General features: G+C 40.4%; 1 protein-coding gene across 1 annotated transcript in view; it reads left to right on the plus strand.

Moving 5' to 3' along the window:
• CSMD1 (CUB and Sushi multiple domains 1) overlaps window positions 1-17,583 on the plus strand; it is a 2,075,474-nt gene that overhangs the window by 228,764 nt on the left and 1,829,127 nt on the right. The gene's annotated exons all lie outside the window — the stretch shown is intronic.

The following is a 17,583-nucleotide window of genomic DNA, read 5'->3' on the forward strand; positions in this document are numbered from 1 at the left end:
GAGAAATCTGCAAGGGGGAAGGGAGGGGTGAAGGGATAGGCAGAGGAACAGCAAACAAAGGGGGGTGGGGAAGGCACGGGCACTCTGTGACAGGTACAAAAAAACTATTACCTTTACAACCACTTTAAAGTTTAGAGATCTTTTTTATTGATTTGTATAGAATAAATGAACCCATCTAGAATGGCATAAATGAAGTTATTTAAGCTCTATATGTAAATATGTACACCTGTGAATATGCTAAGCTGTAAAACTACAATTTCTTGTGACAAAATTGTATACTTGAATGGCATTTGGTAATGCATGGACATGTACAGTCTAAAACTTTACTGCTTTAGTAAATCGGCTGCAACGTCTCTAGTTTCAAATATTCCTCTGAAAAATTAAAGGGTTGGCTAGATCTTCTAAATTGTACAGGTGATGGAAACAAGGAATGAAAAAAGACAATAGTAGAGGAGGAAAAAGAAGAGAGAGTGGGGGATGACATTATTCTTTGTAAGTATAAAACCCTTTACTAAACAGAAAACCACTCTTTATGAACACATTTATAAGTGTTACTCATCCACTAAGTAAGTTTGGTTTTAGTGTCTAATTGAATCAAGAGATTCCAGACATGGCTATTTTTTTCTTATGCATCATATACTGTAAATCAGGTTTAGGTAAGCCCTTAGTTTATTTCCAGTGTAGAAGTCAATACATGATGGGTCACTCTGCTAAAATTCCCAGACAAGGCATAAGGAAGCATACCCATTAGATAGATAGATGGATTATAAGGTATCTGACAATGTAATAATTTATAAAGAATTAATTTACCAACAAAAATATAACAAAGCATGGGTATGGTACCAAGGGTAAAGTGTTTTAAAATTATTTTCCTTATAGACTGTAGATATTGCCCCCAATGCCCCGCACACCATCACCTCCCCAACACTCTGCTCCTTCAGCCCAACTACCCCTGAGGAGGTTTCTAAGGTCTTCACTGAAGCCCGCCTCACCACCTTCCCCCTGGACCCTATCCCCTCACAGCTCCTCCAGTCACCCCCCCCTCCATCATTCGCTCCCTCACCCACATCTTCAATCTCTCCCTCTCCACCGGCACCTTCCCCTTCCCTCTAAAGCACGCACACATCACCCCCATACTCAAAAAATTCTCCCTTGACCCCACTAACCTTAACAACCTTAGACCCATCTCCCTGCTGCCTTTTCACTTCCAAGCTCCTTGAGCGCCTGGCCTACAATCGCCTAAGCGCCCACCTCACTGATAACAACCTCCTTGACCCCCTACAGTCTGGCTTCCGTCCCCTGCACTCCACCGAAACCTCCCTACTTAAAATCACCAATGACCTGCTAAACGCCAAAGCCAATGGCCACTATTGTATCCTCCTGCTCCTCGACCTCTCCGCGGCCTTCAACACTGTTGACCACCCTCTCCTCCTTGCCAAACTGCACTCCCTTGGCATCAGGGATACTGCTCTCTCCTGGTTCTCCTCCTACCTTTCCCAACGCTCCTTCAGCATCACCTACAACAATGCCACCTCCCCCTCCCTCCCCCTATCTGTCGGGGTCCCCCAAGGCTCTGTCCTCGGGCCCCTCCTCTTCTCCATCTATACCTCCTCCCTTGGCAAACTTATTCACTCCCATGGCTTCAATTATCATCTCTATGCCGACGACACCCAAATTTACCTCTCCACCCCCCACCTCACCCCCTCACTCTCTGCCCGCATCGCCCCCCTCCTAAACGACATATCAGACTGGATGTCGCTCCATTTCCTCAAACTTAACCTATCCAAAACTGAGCTCCTGCTCTTCGCCCCCCCCCCCATCCTCTCCATCACTACGAAAAACGCCACCATCTCTCCCATCCCACACGCCAAAGTCCTGTGTGTCGCCCTGGACACCCACCTCTCCTTCCTACCCCACATCCAACTGCTATCTAGATCTTTCAGGCTCCACCTCAGCAACATCTCTAAGATACGCACATTCCTCATCCCAGACACCACCAAACAACTCGTACACTCCCTCATCTCACGCCTGGACTATTGCAATTCTCTTCTCACTTCCCTACCCAAACGAACGCTATCCCCACTCCAGTCGATCCTAAACTCAGCGGCTAGACTCATCCACCTCACCAACCGCTCCACATCTGCCTCCCCCCTCTGCCAATCCCTTCATTTGCTCCCGATTGCCCAACGCATCAAATTCAAACTGCTAACTCTGACCTACAAAGCCATTCACAACGCCTCCCCAAACGACATAACTGACCTGATACCTAAATACTACCCTACCCATGCCCTCCGCTCCTCACAGGACCTCCTACTCTCTAGCTCCCTGGTCTCCTCCTCCCACGTCCGATTGCAGGACTTCTCTAGGACTTCCCCCATACTCTGGAACTCCCTACCCCAATCCATCAGACTGTCACCTACCCTCCTCACCGTCAGGCACACCCTAAAAACCCTCCTCTTCAGGGAAGCCTACCCCAACCTCACCTAACACCTGACCTCAACCAACAACTAACCTCCTCCACTCCTCCCACCACTCCATCCCCCACAGCCATTTCCTCCTGTACCACCTTCCCCTCCCTCCTAGATTGTAAGCTCAAAAGAGCAGGGCCCTCGAACCCCTCGTGTATTGTATTGTTACTGTCTTGTCTCATGTTCTGTCCCCCTTGCTACTGTACAGCACTGAGCATACCCTTTGGCGCTATATAAATATGTATAATAATAATAATATTGAAAACCTATGGGATGAAGACCACATTTTATTCCCCTCCTCAAAATAAAATTCTCTGTTTAGGATATGTTCCCATTTAAACATATATATGCATTCCTTTTTTTGAAATAACTGTGAAACAAGAAGGAATCATAGGGGTTAATTTGATATAGGCAAATAAGCTGTTCACTCTGGGATTTGTCACTTAGATTAGTGAATGCGATGAAAATTCAGTTTACAGGTATACTCAGACATGTGCAAGGAAAATAATAAAAAAAATTTTTTTGATTTCACATGATTGGATGAGGGAAGTCAGCAGAGCTTCACCTCATCCACTAAACTAAGGGAAACTTCCTTTGCAAAATGAAATTTCCCTTGCAAAGTGAACTGCCTAATTGACTATAGTAAATCAGCCTCTTGGATTTAGGCATCTCATGCCCCTTCAAAAGGCCATTGAATAGGTGAAGCATATGAGCAAGAAGAAGAACTGATTGAAGAAATGTTTTGTAATATAAATAAGTAAGGCTGTTAGGGCTGGGTGATTTTCCATCTCCATAGGTTTAAATATGTTACAGGCAGTGGCGTCCCGAGGCCGGTGCAGAAGGTGCGTTCTGAAACGGGTGACACCTACCGCACGGGGTGACACCGGACCCGCTCTACAAAAAGGTAAGTTGTAAAGCAAGCCGACGATCCCCGCAGGATGGATCCAATCCATCCTGCGGGGATCGACTTTCTTTACAACTTACCTTTTCGTGGAGTGGGTCCGGTGTCACCCCGTATAGGTTGCATGCCGATGATCCCCGCAGGACGGATCGGATCTGTGGATTGGGGAGCATAATGGATCGGACTCCGATCCATTATCCTCAATCCTCAGATGCGAACCATCCTGCAGTAATCGGCATGCAACCTATATGGGGTGACACCGGACCCGCTCCACAAAAATGTAAGTTGTAAAGAAAGCCGACGATCCACGCAGGATGGATCGGATCTGTGGATTGGGGAGCATAATGGATCGGAGTCTGATCCATTATGCTCAATCCACAGATCCGATCCATCCTGCGGGGATCGTTGGCAGGGGTGTCACCAAGTGTTATCGCACCGGGTGACACCAACCCTAGGGACGCCCCTGGTTACAGGCCGAGGGTGTTTTTTGGGTTTTTGCCTGAAAAGTGTTAGAGGGTTTACTAGTCATTATACAGATCTGCATAGTAAAAAATAACTCATAGTGAGGGGCACTTGTGTATGATCTCTGACCACATGAATATTCTGAAAGTTGATTCCTGTCTCAATTTGCAGGCATGAAGTTTTAGTGCTTGTTAAATATTTTGCAGTAGTCCCTAATGCAAATTCTTTGAGTTTAGTTCAATCATATGAATAATAGAGATTGATGGATTAGATGTCATATGGGTCTGCAGCCTCCAGGGGTGGACTGACCATTTGGGCACTCGGGCACTGCCCAAGGGCCCAGGGTCTGTAGGGGGCCCCATGAGATGCCCCTGGTACCTTTTTCATAGGGTTTTTTTGGGTGTGGTTTGAGTGTGAGCGAGGACACAGGGGGCCCCATGATCCCCTATTGCCGGGGGCCCTATGAGTTGTCTGTCCGCCCCTGGCAGCCTCATAATATATAGTATATTTCTGAAATAAAGCATTATGTTTCAACTGAGTAACCAGGGATATGGAATATCCTCTAAATGTACAGTGGGGATCGAAAGTTTGGGCACCACAGCTAAACATTTGTATTAATGTGCATAAAGAAGCCAAGGAAAGATGGAAAAATCTCAAAGGCATCAAATTACAGATTAGACATTCTTATAATATGTCAACAAAAGTTAGATTTTATTTCCATCATTTACACTTTCAAAATAACAGAAAACAAAAAAATGGCGTCTGCAAAAGTTTGGGCACCCTGCAAAATTTATAGCATGCACTGCCCCCTTTGCCAAGCTGAGACCTGCCACTGCCATGGATTGTTCTCAATCATCGTCTGGGAAGACCAGGTGATGTCAATCTCAAAGGTTTTAAATGCCCAGACTCATCTGATCTTGCCTCAACAATCAGCACCATGGGTTCTTCTAAGCAGTTGTCTAGAAAACTGAAACTGAAAATAGTTGATGCTCACAAAGCTGGAGAAGGCTATAAGAAGATAGCAAAGCGTTTTCAGATGTCGATATCCTCTGTTTGTTTGGAATGTAATTAAGAAATGGCAGTCATCAGGAACAGTGGAAGTTAAAGCAAGATCTGGAAGACCAAGAAAAATATCAGACAGAACAGCTCACAGGATTGTGAGAAAAACAATTCAAAACCCACGTTTGACTGCACGATCCCTCCAGAAAGATCTGGCAGACACTGGAGTTGTGGTACAATATTCCACTATAAAGAGATACTTGTACAAATATGGTCTCCATGGAAGAGTCATCAGAAGAAAACCTCTTCTACGTCCTCACCACAAAAATCATCCTTTGAACTTTGCAAATGAACATATAGACAAGCCTGATGCATTTTGGAAACAAGTTCTGTGGACCGATGAGGTTAAAATCGAACTTTTTGGCCGGAATGAGCAAAGGTACGTTTGGAGAAGAAGGGGCACAGAATTTAATGAAAAGAACCTCCGTCCAACTGTTAAGCATGGGGTTGGATCAATCATGCTTTGGGGTTGTGTTGCAGCCAGTGGCACAGGGAACATCTCACGAGTAGAAGGAAAAATGGATTCAATAAAATTTCAGCAAATTTTGGATGGTAACTTGCTGCCATCTGTGAAAAAGCTGAAGTTAAAGAGAAGATGGCTTCTACAAATGGATAATGATCCTAAACACACCTCGAAATCCACGGGGGATTACATCAAGAGGCATAAACTGAAGGTTTTGCCATGGCCTTCACAATCTCCTGACCTCAACGTAATTGAAAATCTATGGATAGACCTAAAAAGAGCAGTGCGTGACAGACAGCCCAGAAATCTCAAAGAACTGGAAGACTTTTGTAAGGAAGAATGGGCAAAGATACCTCAAACAAGAATTGAAAGACTCTTGGCTGGCTAAAAAAAGCGTTTACAAGCTGTGATACTTGCCAAAGAGGGCAGTACAAGATATTAACTCTGCAGGGTGCCCAAACTTTTGCAGACGCCATTTTTTTGTTTTCTGTTATTTTGAAAGTGTAAATGATAGAAATAAAATCTAACTTTTGTTGACATATTATAAGAATGTCTAATCTGTAATTTGATGCCTTTTGGAGATTTTTCCATCTTTCCTTGGCTTCTTTATGCACATTAATACAAATTTTTAGCTGGGGTGCCCAAACTTTCAATCCCCACTGTAGCTTTATGAATTTACCAGTATGTAGCATACCTTCCAGTAGTACCTCAATTTTCTGTAAAATATCAAGATAAAAGATCATGAAATCGTATCTTTGTAGATTTTTGTCAAAATAAGAAGCCATTTAAATGGCAATGACATTTTTTAAAGGTCAAGGAAGCTAAAGAAAATAAAAACTTTATCGAGGCACTACCCGACCACATAATAGATTCAGTTTTGGATAATGAAATTTAATGAAGCTTAGGGAGATTAGTACATTCTTTATTATATTTTAGGGAGTAAAAAGGCATCATACATTATGTACAAATACAGTCCAGTCAGGTATAATAACATACAATATGAAGATGAAAACACAGAATATACCGAACATCAGGATTTTCACATGAAAACACATATATTAACCAACGTGTAGAGAACATAGGAACAGGTTAGAAGGTGGCAGTATGCAAAAACCTCTGGAATGATAAGGTTATCAAGGCTGTGTGTCATTCAGCCGATAAACTGACAATGTAGATAATACCATGTCCATTGTTGTTCTCCAAGTATCCTCATAGTTGAAAAATGGGTCAAAGAGAACCTCTGAAGGTGGAAGATAAGAGGAAGGACATTACCACCAAGGTGACTCTAAGCTCACAGTTTCCCAACTTGAACACTCAGTCTTTTCCACCACTTAAATGATGCTAGCATGTGTAAAATTAAAAGCTTACTGTCTAAATATCAAGATCTATTAAAATGTTTTAAGTAACGGGTTTTAAGCCTTATTTTCTTGGAATTTTTCTTCTTTCAGTCGTATTCAGGATTATTAAAAATGTATACAGTAGATAGATGGAACACATTTCACTGTGTTAAAGCAAACTTCATTGCATTGTACACAAATCTGTAGATATGCAGTGCAGCTGAAGTTGAGCAACATGACTGATTATTAACAATGGTAAACTAAAAAATGTTCTTTGTAAGCAAATATTTTGCATAAACCAGTAAATAATTTGTGTAGCATCCCCCTGTCCCCTGCAGGTATAAAGCAGAACTTCATCATGTCACTTGTCACAGCACAGGAAAAGGGGCCTTGAATCTGACACTCCTGTGTCATAGTGTCTTATTCTTATTTAAAACATTTATTAATACACTGTATTGCATTCACATGTGGATTATGTAAAAAGTGCTGTTGTATATAAACTCCAAACAATCACTAGCGGTTCAATGGTGGAATTCTCCCTGATGAAGCCACGTAACCCGGTGGTGTAATGTGTAGGGAGGGGCTCTGACATCACAATGCTCATGCGGAAAGAGAGATACTAGCAAGTACACAGCATTGAATTGCTAGCGATTATTTGGAGTTTATATGCAACAGCACTTTTTACATCATCCACATGTGAGTGCAATACAGTGTGTTAATGTTTTAAATAAGGATACGTTTTGATTATTTCTCATGACATATGAACTAATGGAAGAGGACTACCAAAGAAGTGAGGGGATCCAGACCCTTTAGGATAACTATCCCATCTATCCACAGTCCATATAAGGGACACAAGCTTTATATGACCTCACTTAATGGTTTGGTCATATTTACCAGGTGAGAGCACAACTGGTGATGGTGCACTAGTGGTTGTTATAACACACCAGAGGTGAATCAAGCAACAGTTGATTTGTCCACATCACTTGAAAAAGCTAATTATCACGAGTGACATGGACATTATGTTTAATTTTGGAAGAGATATATACATTCTGGAAAAGATGAGTTTGGAAGTTTTATATGCATATTGATTACCAGTGGAGTGCGGCACTAATTTCTTGCATTTGTATAATGTGAATAATCCTATTCCTTCCAACCTGAAGTTTGAAGCAAAAAAAGCAGCAATAATTTTAAATTAATTCATAGAAATTAGTTCTTGATCAGGACTAGATAAAATTATCCCAGCTCATGTCATTGCCAAAGCACAATGCCTTGCCATGCTATCTGTCATAAAAGCCAGCTTTTTGGTGATTAGTCAAGAAGGAAGTGGAATAGTCTTAGCACACTTTCCAGATGGAAAATGGTCTGCTCCTTCTACTATTGTTATAGTTGGACTTGGTGGGGGCTTGAAATTGAAATAGGTGGGTATGGTGTGAGATTCTGTCTGCAGACATCGATGTGAAGGTTGAGTGGTGCTTGTACTGATTTGTTTTGCCAGTGGAACCAGTAACCCTTAGTGGTGCGCTTTTGTGACCATTGTAAGCTATGGTCATATACGCTTGGTAAGCTCCTTGATCACAACGATGTGGGGAGCACATTTGCATTTGTTGTGGCATTGAAGTGTTTAAGAAGAGGAGCTGCACGACACTTGTTTAATTTTTTTGCATTCGCTATTTTTTAGTTTTCTTTGCATTTGTAATTTTGAAGGTTTTTTTTTTTTAGATTAGTACTGCATGTTATATAATTTGTTTTCACAGATGTGTCAGCTGCTTATGATTGTTAATCCCGAGTATGGAAGTGGACTTTAGTGTGATTAAATCCTAGTGGTGGGCTGGGAAAAGATATCAGAGCCAGGCTAAAATTAAGGGAAGCTGAACAAACCGTAGACTACAAAACTGGCATTGGCTGCAGCCATGCAGAACTAAATGTATAATTGTTTTTTGCCGTCTGTGTCCCATTGGGGATATTTTCCTTCACTTCCTGTCTCATAGCCAAAACAGGAAGTGAGGGGAAACCCCTGCAAATTAAGAGAATCCCTTGGGTACTTTGGGCCACCAGAACCAGTGTCCCCATTGGAAGATTTCCCCTCTATTTTCTGAGGACAACCCAAAATTTGGGATTTTCTTTACTTTCAATGATGGTAAACCGGTCAAATAGAGAGGGTGAATCTTCCTAATGGCGGCACAGACAGCAATAAAAATGAACAGGTGTTCTGATCCCTCTCCAATCTATCCAAACCTAAAAAAATGCTTTCCCTTTAGTTATACTTTAAGGCAGAGTGTCTACATTTTGTAATTTGGTATTTTTAGTTATTAGCATAATCTTTGCAATGGTTAGTCTTTTAAGCTGACCATATCAATGATATGATGAATACAATACATTTATTTCATTCTAAGAATAGCAGCATCTTGAGCTTACTTCACAATAAAGTAATTATAAAACCTACACCCGGTTCTATACACTGTAAAATATTAAGCACATAATTATTTTATATCTGAGAAGACGGATTCACTGTTTAGAATCAAGTTTCTTTGTGAGATCCATAATGAACAAATATAGTATTCTTATCATTAAATATGAAAGATGGCAATTTTAACTAATGATGTATCACAAGTTTTTTCTTTAAATACCGTAGGTGTATCCATTTTAGTTTTCAGAGAAATGGAATGATGCAAACCTATATTGATTGATTTTTTTTTTTTCATAACCATACCTCAAAAGAGCTCTTTGGTCATCTGCTGCCAACACTGTGATTTGTTGTGTTGGTTAACAGGAGTGATCATATCACTCCCCTGGTCATGTGACAGTGCTCAGGCCTAGCAACTGGCAGCTAGGCCAAGCACCCTCACAGGAGAGCTGATCACATTTGCTGGGTAGTGTTGCTGATGAATCCCTGGCTTCAGTGTTTTCCTAAATCTCTGATGTGGTGCAAGGAAGGGGAACAAAGCATGCCATTTAGTAAAGATAAAAAAAAAGACCAGAACTATTTGCATATTTGTTATAGGCTATTGACTCAAAAGGATTGATTTACTAAAAAATAGCACATGTTCACATCAGTTCATCAAATCATCCACAAGCTGAAATGCTTTTTTTTAATTGTTGCACAGGATTGGGTATTCAAAGTCACTACAACTTCACTTTTGTTAAGCTAAGTAAACATACACTTTGCAAAGTGACTTCAATGTATTGAAGCAAGAGAGCTGCCATAACACCAGAGTGTCACCAGAACTAATGTCCCCATTAGAAGATTTCCTCTTTATTACTGTTCTGGTGTCAACCCAAAATTTGGGTTTTTCTTTTACTTTCCCTTTTAATGATAATGGTAAACAGGACAAATAGAGAGGGTGCATATCGCTACTGGAAGCACAGATGGCAATAACAACCTGACAGGTGCTCAATTCCTCTCTACACTATCCAAAACAACAAAAAATCTTGGTCTTTTAGTTATAATTTAACAGTTGTAGCACCACCCCATAGCAGATATACTGCTACAGGGCGGCAGCTGTGTACAAAATCACGTGTATATATACGTGATTTTGCATCTCTGGGTAGGGGGCGCACGTGAGCTGCATGCGTGCCCTACCCACACCACCATTCATGGCTGCAGCTTTCAATCACCGGGTCCCAGCTGGTGATTACTCACTGGTGCCTGGTGGTTGCCAAGCATCTCCAACGAGGGGGGGGGGGAGAACTGTTTGTAAGCAAAACAGGTCTCTCCCCTGTCAGCTCCTGCACACAGCCATGCAAAGCAGTGTGCTTACACTGAAGCACTAACACAGCACACTTAGTAAAGTGGCACACAGTTAACCCTTTGATAGCCCCACATGTTAACCCCTTCCTGCCCAGTACCATTAGTACAGTGTCAATGCTTTTTATTAGCACTGACCACTGTATTGGTGTCACTGGGGATCTCAGTGACACCAAGTCGGTTTCTCCCAGTGTCAGAATGTCCTCCGCAGTCCCGCTATAAGTCGCTGATCACTGCCATTACTAGAAAATTAAAGAAAAAAAGCCCAGTATATATACCGCCATTTGTAAATGCTATAACTTTCATGTAAACCAATTAATTTACACATATTGGGATTTTTTTTTAGCACATGCAGCAGAATACATTTTGGCATAAATTTATGATGAAATTTGATTCTCAAAATTATGTCTTTTTTTTTTTTTTTTAATAGCAGAAACAATAAAAAAATGCAGAGGCGATCAAATACCACCAAAGGAAAGTTCAATTTGTTGGGGGGGAAAGGACGTCCATTTCATTCGGGTGCAGTGTCAGGAAAGGGGGGGGGGGGGTAAATCCTCTTAAGGGCAAGTGGTTAAGGAAAGGCAGCCCTGACTGAAGTATTGTTTTTGACTTTGCCCTTCACATGGCAGTATAATTTGTATTAATTTTTGGTTGGCTCATCTCTGCCTGGGGTGGAAACGTTGGTTGGACCTTAAAAGTTTGCAAGAGGAGAGACACTGACCACTTTCCTACCTCCCCACTTGCCTTCTGTGTTCCATAATTTGTCACAGATTTGTTGGTGATTTTATACCTTGCTAGCTTTAAAGGGTTTCAGCATTCAGCCTGCTGTGAGCATTTGTTAGTTGGAACACCAACTTTGGAATGGTGAAGACAGGTGTTTAGCCAGTGTTTGATTCTATAACAAGTGTGTGCTGATAGTCTGTCTGTGTTTGGCACTGATTTGTGTTGGTTTATTAAAGATGTTGGTTATATATAAATAGGTTATGATCGATTTAGCCTATGGTTCTTACCAGTCATGACAGCCTCCATTTTTAATTTCTTATTAAAATACTTAATAATTAATGCCATGACCCTTCTGAAAATGATGGACACTGAAAGATTTAAAATGTCCTACCTACTGTGGTAGCTAGGTTTTTTTGTGTTAGAGGAAATCATTATATGCAGAGCATTTTTCAAAGTTGTTGATGATTCATATAAAAATAAAGCAGAAAGAAAGGTAATCGATTGTAGCTGAGATCTCTAGAGCAATCCATCCTAATTTTGGCTAATCACTCATTTTCTAGTACTCTCATATAACAATAAATGGTTGGGATGTGTATGGTGTAAATTTTATTTTAGATCATGTAAAAATGCTATAATGATTGAGCTTAGAACACATCTTCAATCACGTTAATGAAAAAACTCAGTCTTTTTTTAATTGCATTTAGCTGCATGTCATAAAGTATCTTTGAAAAGCATAAGAGCCCTGCGCTTGCTTGTTTTGTACTTTCATCTTCCCTGAACTTTTTGACAGTTATGTCTCATGCTTACCAAAAATAGAACTACTAGAGAATGCCCAAGACACCTATTACTGAAATAATACAAAAATAAATATTAAGTATATAATTTGCATACAAGGAATGTTTAAACCTTCATTGCCTAATAGCCAGCTGGGAATCCTTATTGTGCCAGTAGAATGTAAATTGGCCTACTTGCTTAAGTTATATAGTCATAACACTGCAGTGTGATGAGTCGTGCAAACACTGTGTGAAGTCTTACAGCAAGCTTTAGTGGAAAAATGACCAAATATTAGAGGCGAATAAATTGTGTATTACAAACTACCACTAAAGTGAGCATACAACCCTTACATTGCTTGCACGGTTTAAAGGGTGCTGCAGAATGGAAAAGTCTAGTTTGACCTCTTATCCACCACAACTATGACTGTAACAAGCAGATTTAAAATACACGTGCACTGATAGAATCAATGATATTGTACACCACTGTTCAAAAATACTAGGTATTTCACTGTCTCTGGTTTGAATACTTTCAGTCTTTCAGAACAAAACTCATGATGTACTTAATTGTTCTGACTGATGTAAAAAGTACTGAAGCAATGGCAATTGGGCAACAAGCAGTTTTGGAAAAGAGAGGTCAGCTTTGGCCACCAACTTGTTCCCTTGTTACAGCTTTTCTTCAAAACCAACCAAGCACTAACTTGAATTCCAAAATGTGATTAAAAAATTTTAATTCTGGCAATCAGTGAAAATTTCATGTATGGAAGTTGTTTTACTTGTCAAAGGATTTTTATTTCTGTCCATTCGATCATGAAATTTACACAGCCTTGGTGGACAGAACATCCTGCCTGTTGACCTGACATTTCTCTACTGAAAATAACAAAATCATCTTGGTCACCTCCTTGATTTTTAGCATCAGTAACACTTAGTTTTGTTGAATGCATGTGTCATGTACCTTGGTTGAGGCTGAGCAGACAAGGGAGCCTCCCTTGTGGCTCTGGTCTGAGCACCCCTGAAGGTGGTGAAAGAGATACAAGTCTCAAAGAAACACAGGCTTGGTAGCAAGTGACTGCCATGGACAGAGATGTTGTCAGGGTAAGCCAGGGTCATACACTGAGTGGATGAAGAGTGGTCAAGTAGGAAACTGAGGTCAATGCCAGGGGAGCAGTTAGAGTGAGGTCAGGTAGCAGGCCAAGGTCAGCACTAGGGAAGCAGGCAGTGGATATTCAGGCAAGCCAAGGTCGGTATCCAAAATCCATAGAGCAAGGTCAGGAACTAGCTGGGTCAGCAACATGAGATCAGTCAGCATAAGCAGGAAAATAGGAACACAGGTTATGAGGAAGTTGAAGAACATCCAGCAGCTAGCAAATACCAGGGTTTCTTTTAGATAGGCAGCTTGGCACCTATGTGCAAGGACTTGCACGCCGTTGCGCACTGGAGCACACAGATGCACCTACATGTCAGTGCATGCTGGATATTACCCCGAGCTTATCTGTGTACTGGTGCATGAGCATTAGCTGCACAGAATTGAGCTTTAGCTGTGCAAGAATGAGCATTCGCTGTCCAAGAATGAGCCATAGTTGTAGATGTGCTAGTATTGGATCCCTGACAGCCTGCTCTCTCAATGTGCCCTGTGGTTCATTCCACTAATCACTAGGATAGTACTGCATCTGACTGACATCTGTGGTTGAACCACAGAGGGCTGCAGGGAATGCTGGCATTTGGCTCTTCCAGCATCACTGATCTTTTGGCAAGCTTCTTCAAGACAGAGGTGTTCAGTTGCACACAGTGGGACAGTTAAACTTTAATTGCTTGCTTTGCAGGGATTGCCTGCTTTCATCTTTTAGAAAAATAGTGAGAGACATTTTATTGTATTATAATTGCTGGGTAAATACATTAACAATCACCAAAAATAAGCTATATTTTTTGACTGTTGGAAGGATAAAAGTCATAACTACATAGTTAGTCTGGCTGAAAAAAGACAAAAGTCCATCCAGTTCAACCATAAAGTTATAATCCTATACCCACAGTTGATCCAGAGGAAGGCAAAAAACCCAGCAAAGCATGATCCAATTTGCTCCTGCAGGGGAAAAAATGTCTTCCCGATCCCCCGAGAGGTAATCAGATATTCCCTGGATTAACCTTACCTATAAATGTTAGTAACCAGTTATATTCTGTGTATCCAAGTAAGAATCCAGGCCTTTTTTTTTAAAGAAATCCACTGAGCTGGCCAGAACCAACTCTTGAGGGAGTCTATTCCACATTTTCACAGCTCTTACTGTGAAGAAACCTTTCTGTGTTTGGAGATTAAATGTATTTTCCTCTAGATGTAAAGAGTGCCTTTTAACTTTAGCCGTATTGATTTTTTTTTAACTTTAGCCGGTTTGATTTTTAGCCTTTTAAACTTGTTGCCCATGGGAATGTATTTTGCAGTGTGTTCACATAGTCTTTCTGAAGAACTCCTATTTCTGTGTTGTGTTTATTGATGCTAATATTCCCTCCCAGTCTAAGTCTTGGAGAGCAGCTGTCAGCCATAGAAAATTAGCTCTCTTAAAATTGAGCGTTTTTATTTTTCTCGTATGTGCTTGCGGTTTACAGCTAATGAAATTATGTTATGTTCACTGCTACCCAGATGTTCTTTTACGCGGATATTCGTAATAAGCTCTTCATGGTTTAAGATTAGCAGGTCCAGCAGAGCATCATTCCTAGTTGGGGCCTCTGTGAACTGTACCATAAAATTGTCCTGTAGTAGGTTTAAAAATGTTTGCCCTTTTGTCCTTTAACTATATATATATATATCATATTTTGTTTTCACATGCAAAAGTGAGCCAGTGCTTTGCGCAGCCTTGGTGAAGTAATCAGTTTACTTTACTCTAAGGCAGGGGTTCTTAACTTTGGAGCTAAGGGAACCAAATGATGGGGGCATGGGACTAGATTTCTAAATTATAAAAAAAAATTGAAAGATGATTCTTTGCAAGCTGAAATCAAAGTGGAAGTGAGAACTTGTTATATCACTAACATATTCAGCAACTCTTGATTTTTTTTATTGTATTTTTTATTAATGATATAACATGTACAGTAAGCACATTAAACTTATCAGAATAGGAAACAATTTACCCCTCGTACGCTGTCTGTCTTTGTTGTACTGTGCCATGTATTGTCCCCCCCTATTGTACAGCGCTGAGCAAACCCTTTGGCGCTATATAAACTCGTAGTAATAATAATAATAATAATAATTTAAGATACAGGACTTAATCCAACATAACATTTTAAGACATAGCATACAGAAATATTAGTTTCAAAATGGGGAAAAAAAAGACATAAAATAGAACCACAGAAGAAGAAATTACGCATAGGAATCCATCAATCACAGCGCATGTGTAGCTTACACAGTGTAATATAAAATGACCTACAGAGTACATTGTAGATTAGAGAGTTAAGTAATGGTAGGTATTAACTTGGGGGTAGAGCCATAAGTGGACTTGTTCCAAGGGACTGACACTTTACCAAATTGGTTAAGATATTCCCCAGTCTGAGCAGTTAAATATTCCATAGCTCATACCTCTGATATAGCTGTAATAAGGTTGTTTAAGGAGGGAACCTCTATTGTCTTCCAAAACCTAGGAATTAATCGTATCGCAGCAGTCAGAATATGTATTCAAATAAGTGTTTTGGAGCATTTAGGAATGCTTTTAATGGGAGGACCTAAAAGGTAATGGAACAGATTCTAGAACTTGTCATTCCCCTAGATCCTATACAAGACAAGAACCATGGCCCAAAATCTCTGGATCTGGAGACAGAATCAAAAAATATGGACCCTGTGTCAGATGAGCATCTCCAACATTTTGCTGATTATAGAAGAGTTTGTGACGTGTAGGACTACAGGAGTATTATACCAGTGCATCATGATTTTATAAACATTTTCTTTATAGCTCACACATCTAGAGTTTTAGAAGCTGCTACCCAATTTTTTGCCAGGTCACTAAAGATATTGGGCATTGGAGAGCTTCCGCCTATTTTCTCATATACAAGTGAGTGTCTTCTTCCAGGGAGATAGCTGTTTGGAACAACTTATATAAAGTTGATATTAGATGTGTTTGGGAGGGGCCTTGCATACATATGCATTCAAAATCAGTGGGGCGATCCAAAGTTAGAGGGTTTTAAGGTTTAGAAGCAATGGCAGAATTGGAGATATGCAGAGAGAGACTGAGAAGGCAAAGGTTTTTTTCCGAGTTTTTAATTGTTCAAATGATATATGAGTGATTAGGTGGCGTAGTTGAAATATACCAGCTTGTGCCCAAGTTGACATTTGAGTATAAGACAGGCTATACGGTATAACTGGATTGTATAGGACATTTGTTATAGAGCAAGGTGGCACTAGACTAAAGATCCTGTTGCATTCAAGCCAGATCTTCATTGTAAATTGTATAGGGTTTAAGAAATTAGTGTGAAGTATCAGTATGGATATACTCAAATAGGTACCTAGTAAAGAGGAAAGATGGATTGGATACAATTGGTTTAACTCAATTTCTACCCATCTATTGTATGGAAGCCTGTTCAACCGTGGGAGTGTCTGCCGTAAATGGGATGCCAATTAATACTTAATAATATCAAGCACTCCTAGGCCACCTCTAGATCTAGGTGATAAAAGAACAGATCCTATTATGGGTCTCTTATTCCGAATAATGCTGAGAAAAAAGCCTTGTATTGAGCATAGTTGGGACTTGGGAACCGCCACAGGTAGAGTCTCAAAAAGATAAAGTAATTTTGATAAGATAGACATTTTAAGCACATTGATCCTGCCCAAGAATGAGATGTTGTGGGCATGCTATTGATGGAGAGAGCGTATCTGCCTAAACAAAGGGAGGAAATTGGCTTCATATAGATGGGAGTATTGAAGTGTGATATGGGTACCTAATTATTTAATAGAATGGGAGACCAAATGGTATGCATAGTTCTACTGTATCAATGACAGATGAGGTTCAGAAATGTTTATTGCTAAAGCCTATGTTTTAGATGTATTGATTGTGTAACCTGATAAATCACTAAAAACATGTAGAGTGTTATGCAAAATGTGGTGTCATAAGCGTTGGCAGAATATTGTCAGCAAATAATAAGAATTTAAACTCTTGTTTGATTCTGACACCTTTACCATCAGGGTTCAATCTTATTGCTGCTGCTAATGGTTCTCGGCATAACATGTATAGGAGCGGGGATCATGGACATCCCTGCCTAGTACCATTAACCACTTGCCTACTGGGCACTTATACCCCCTTCCTGCCCAGGCCAATTTTTTAGTTTTCAGTGCTGTCACACTTTGGCAATTGCGCGGTCATGCAGCACTGCACCCATATGACATTTTTATCATTTTTTTTAACATAATTAGAGCTTTCTTTTGGTGGTATTTACTCTCCACTGGGTGTTTTTATTTTTTGCACTATAAACAAAAAGAAGCAAAAAAATTTGAGAAAAAAAAGTTTCTTTGTATCTATTATAAAATTTTGCAAACAGGTCATTTTTTCTCCTTCATTGATGAGGCTGCACTGATAGGCAGTTCTTATAGGCACTGATAGGCAGCACTTATGGGCATGGATAGGCAGCACTGATGGGCACTGAGGTGGCACGGATAGGCAGCACTGATGGGAACTGATAGGC

Source organism: Staurois parvus, unplaced genomic scaffold, assembly GCF_062004578.1.
Source record: "Staurois parvus isolate SC_StPar_1 unplaced genomic scaffold, SC_StPar_1.0 ptg000226l, whole genome shotgun sequence".
In the NCBI taxonomy this organism is placed as follows: Eukaryota; Metazoa; Chordata; class Amphibia; order Anura; family Ranidae; genus Staurois; species Staurois parvus.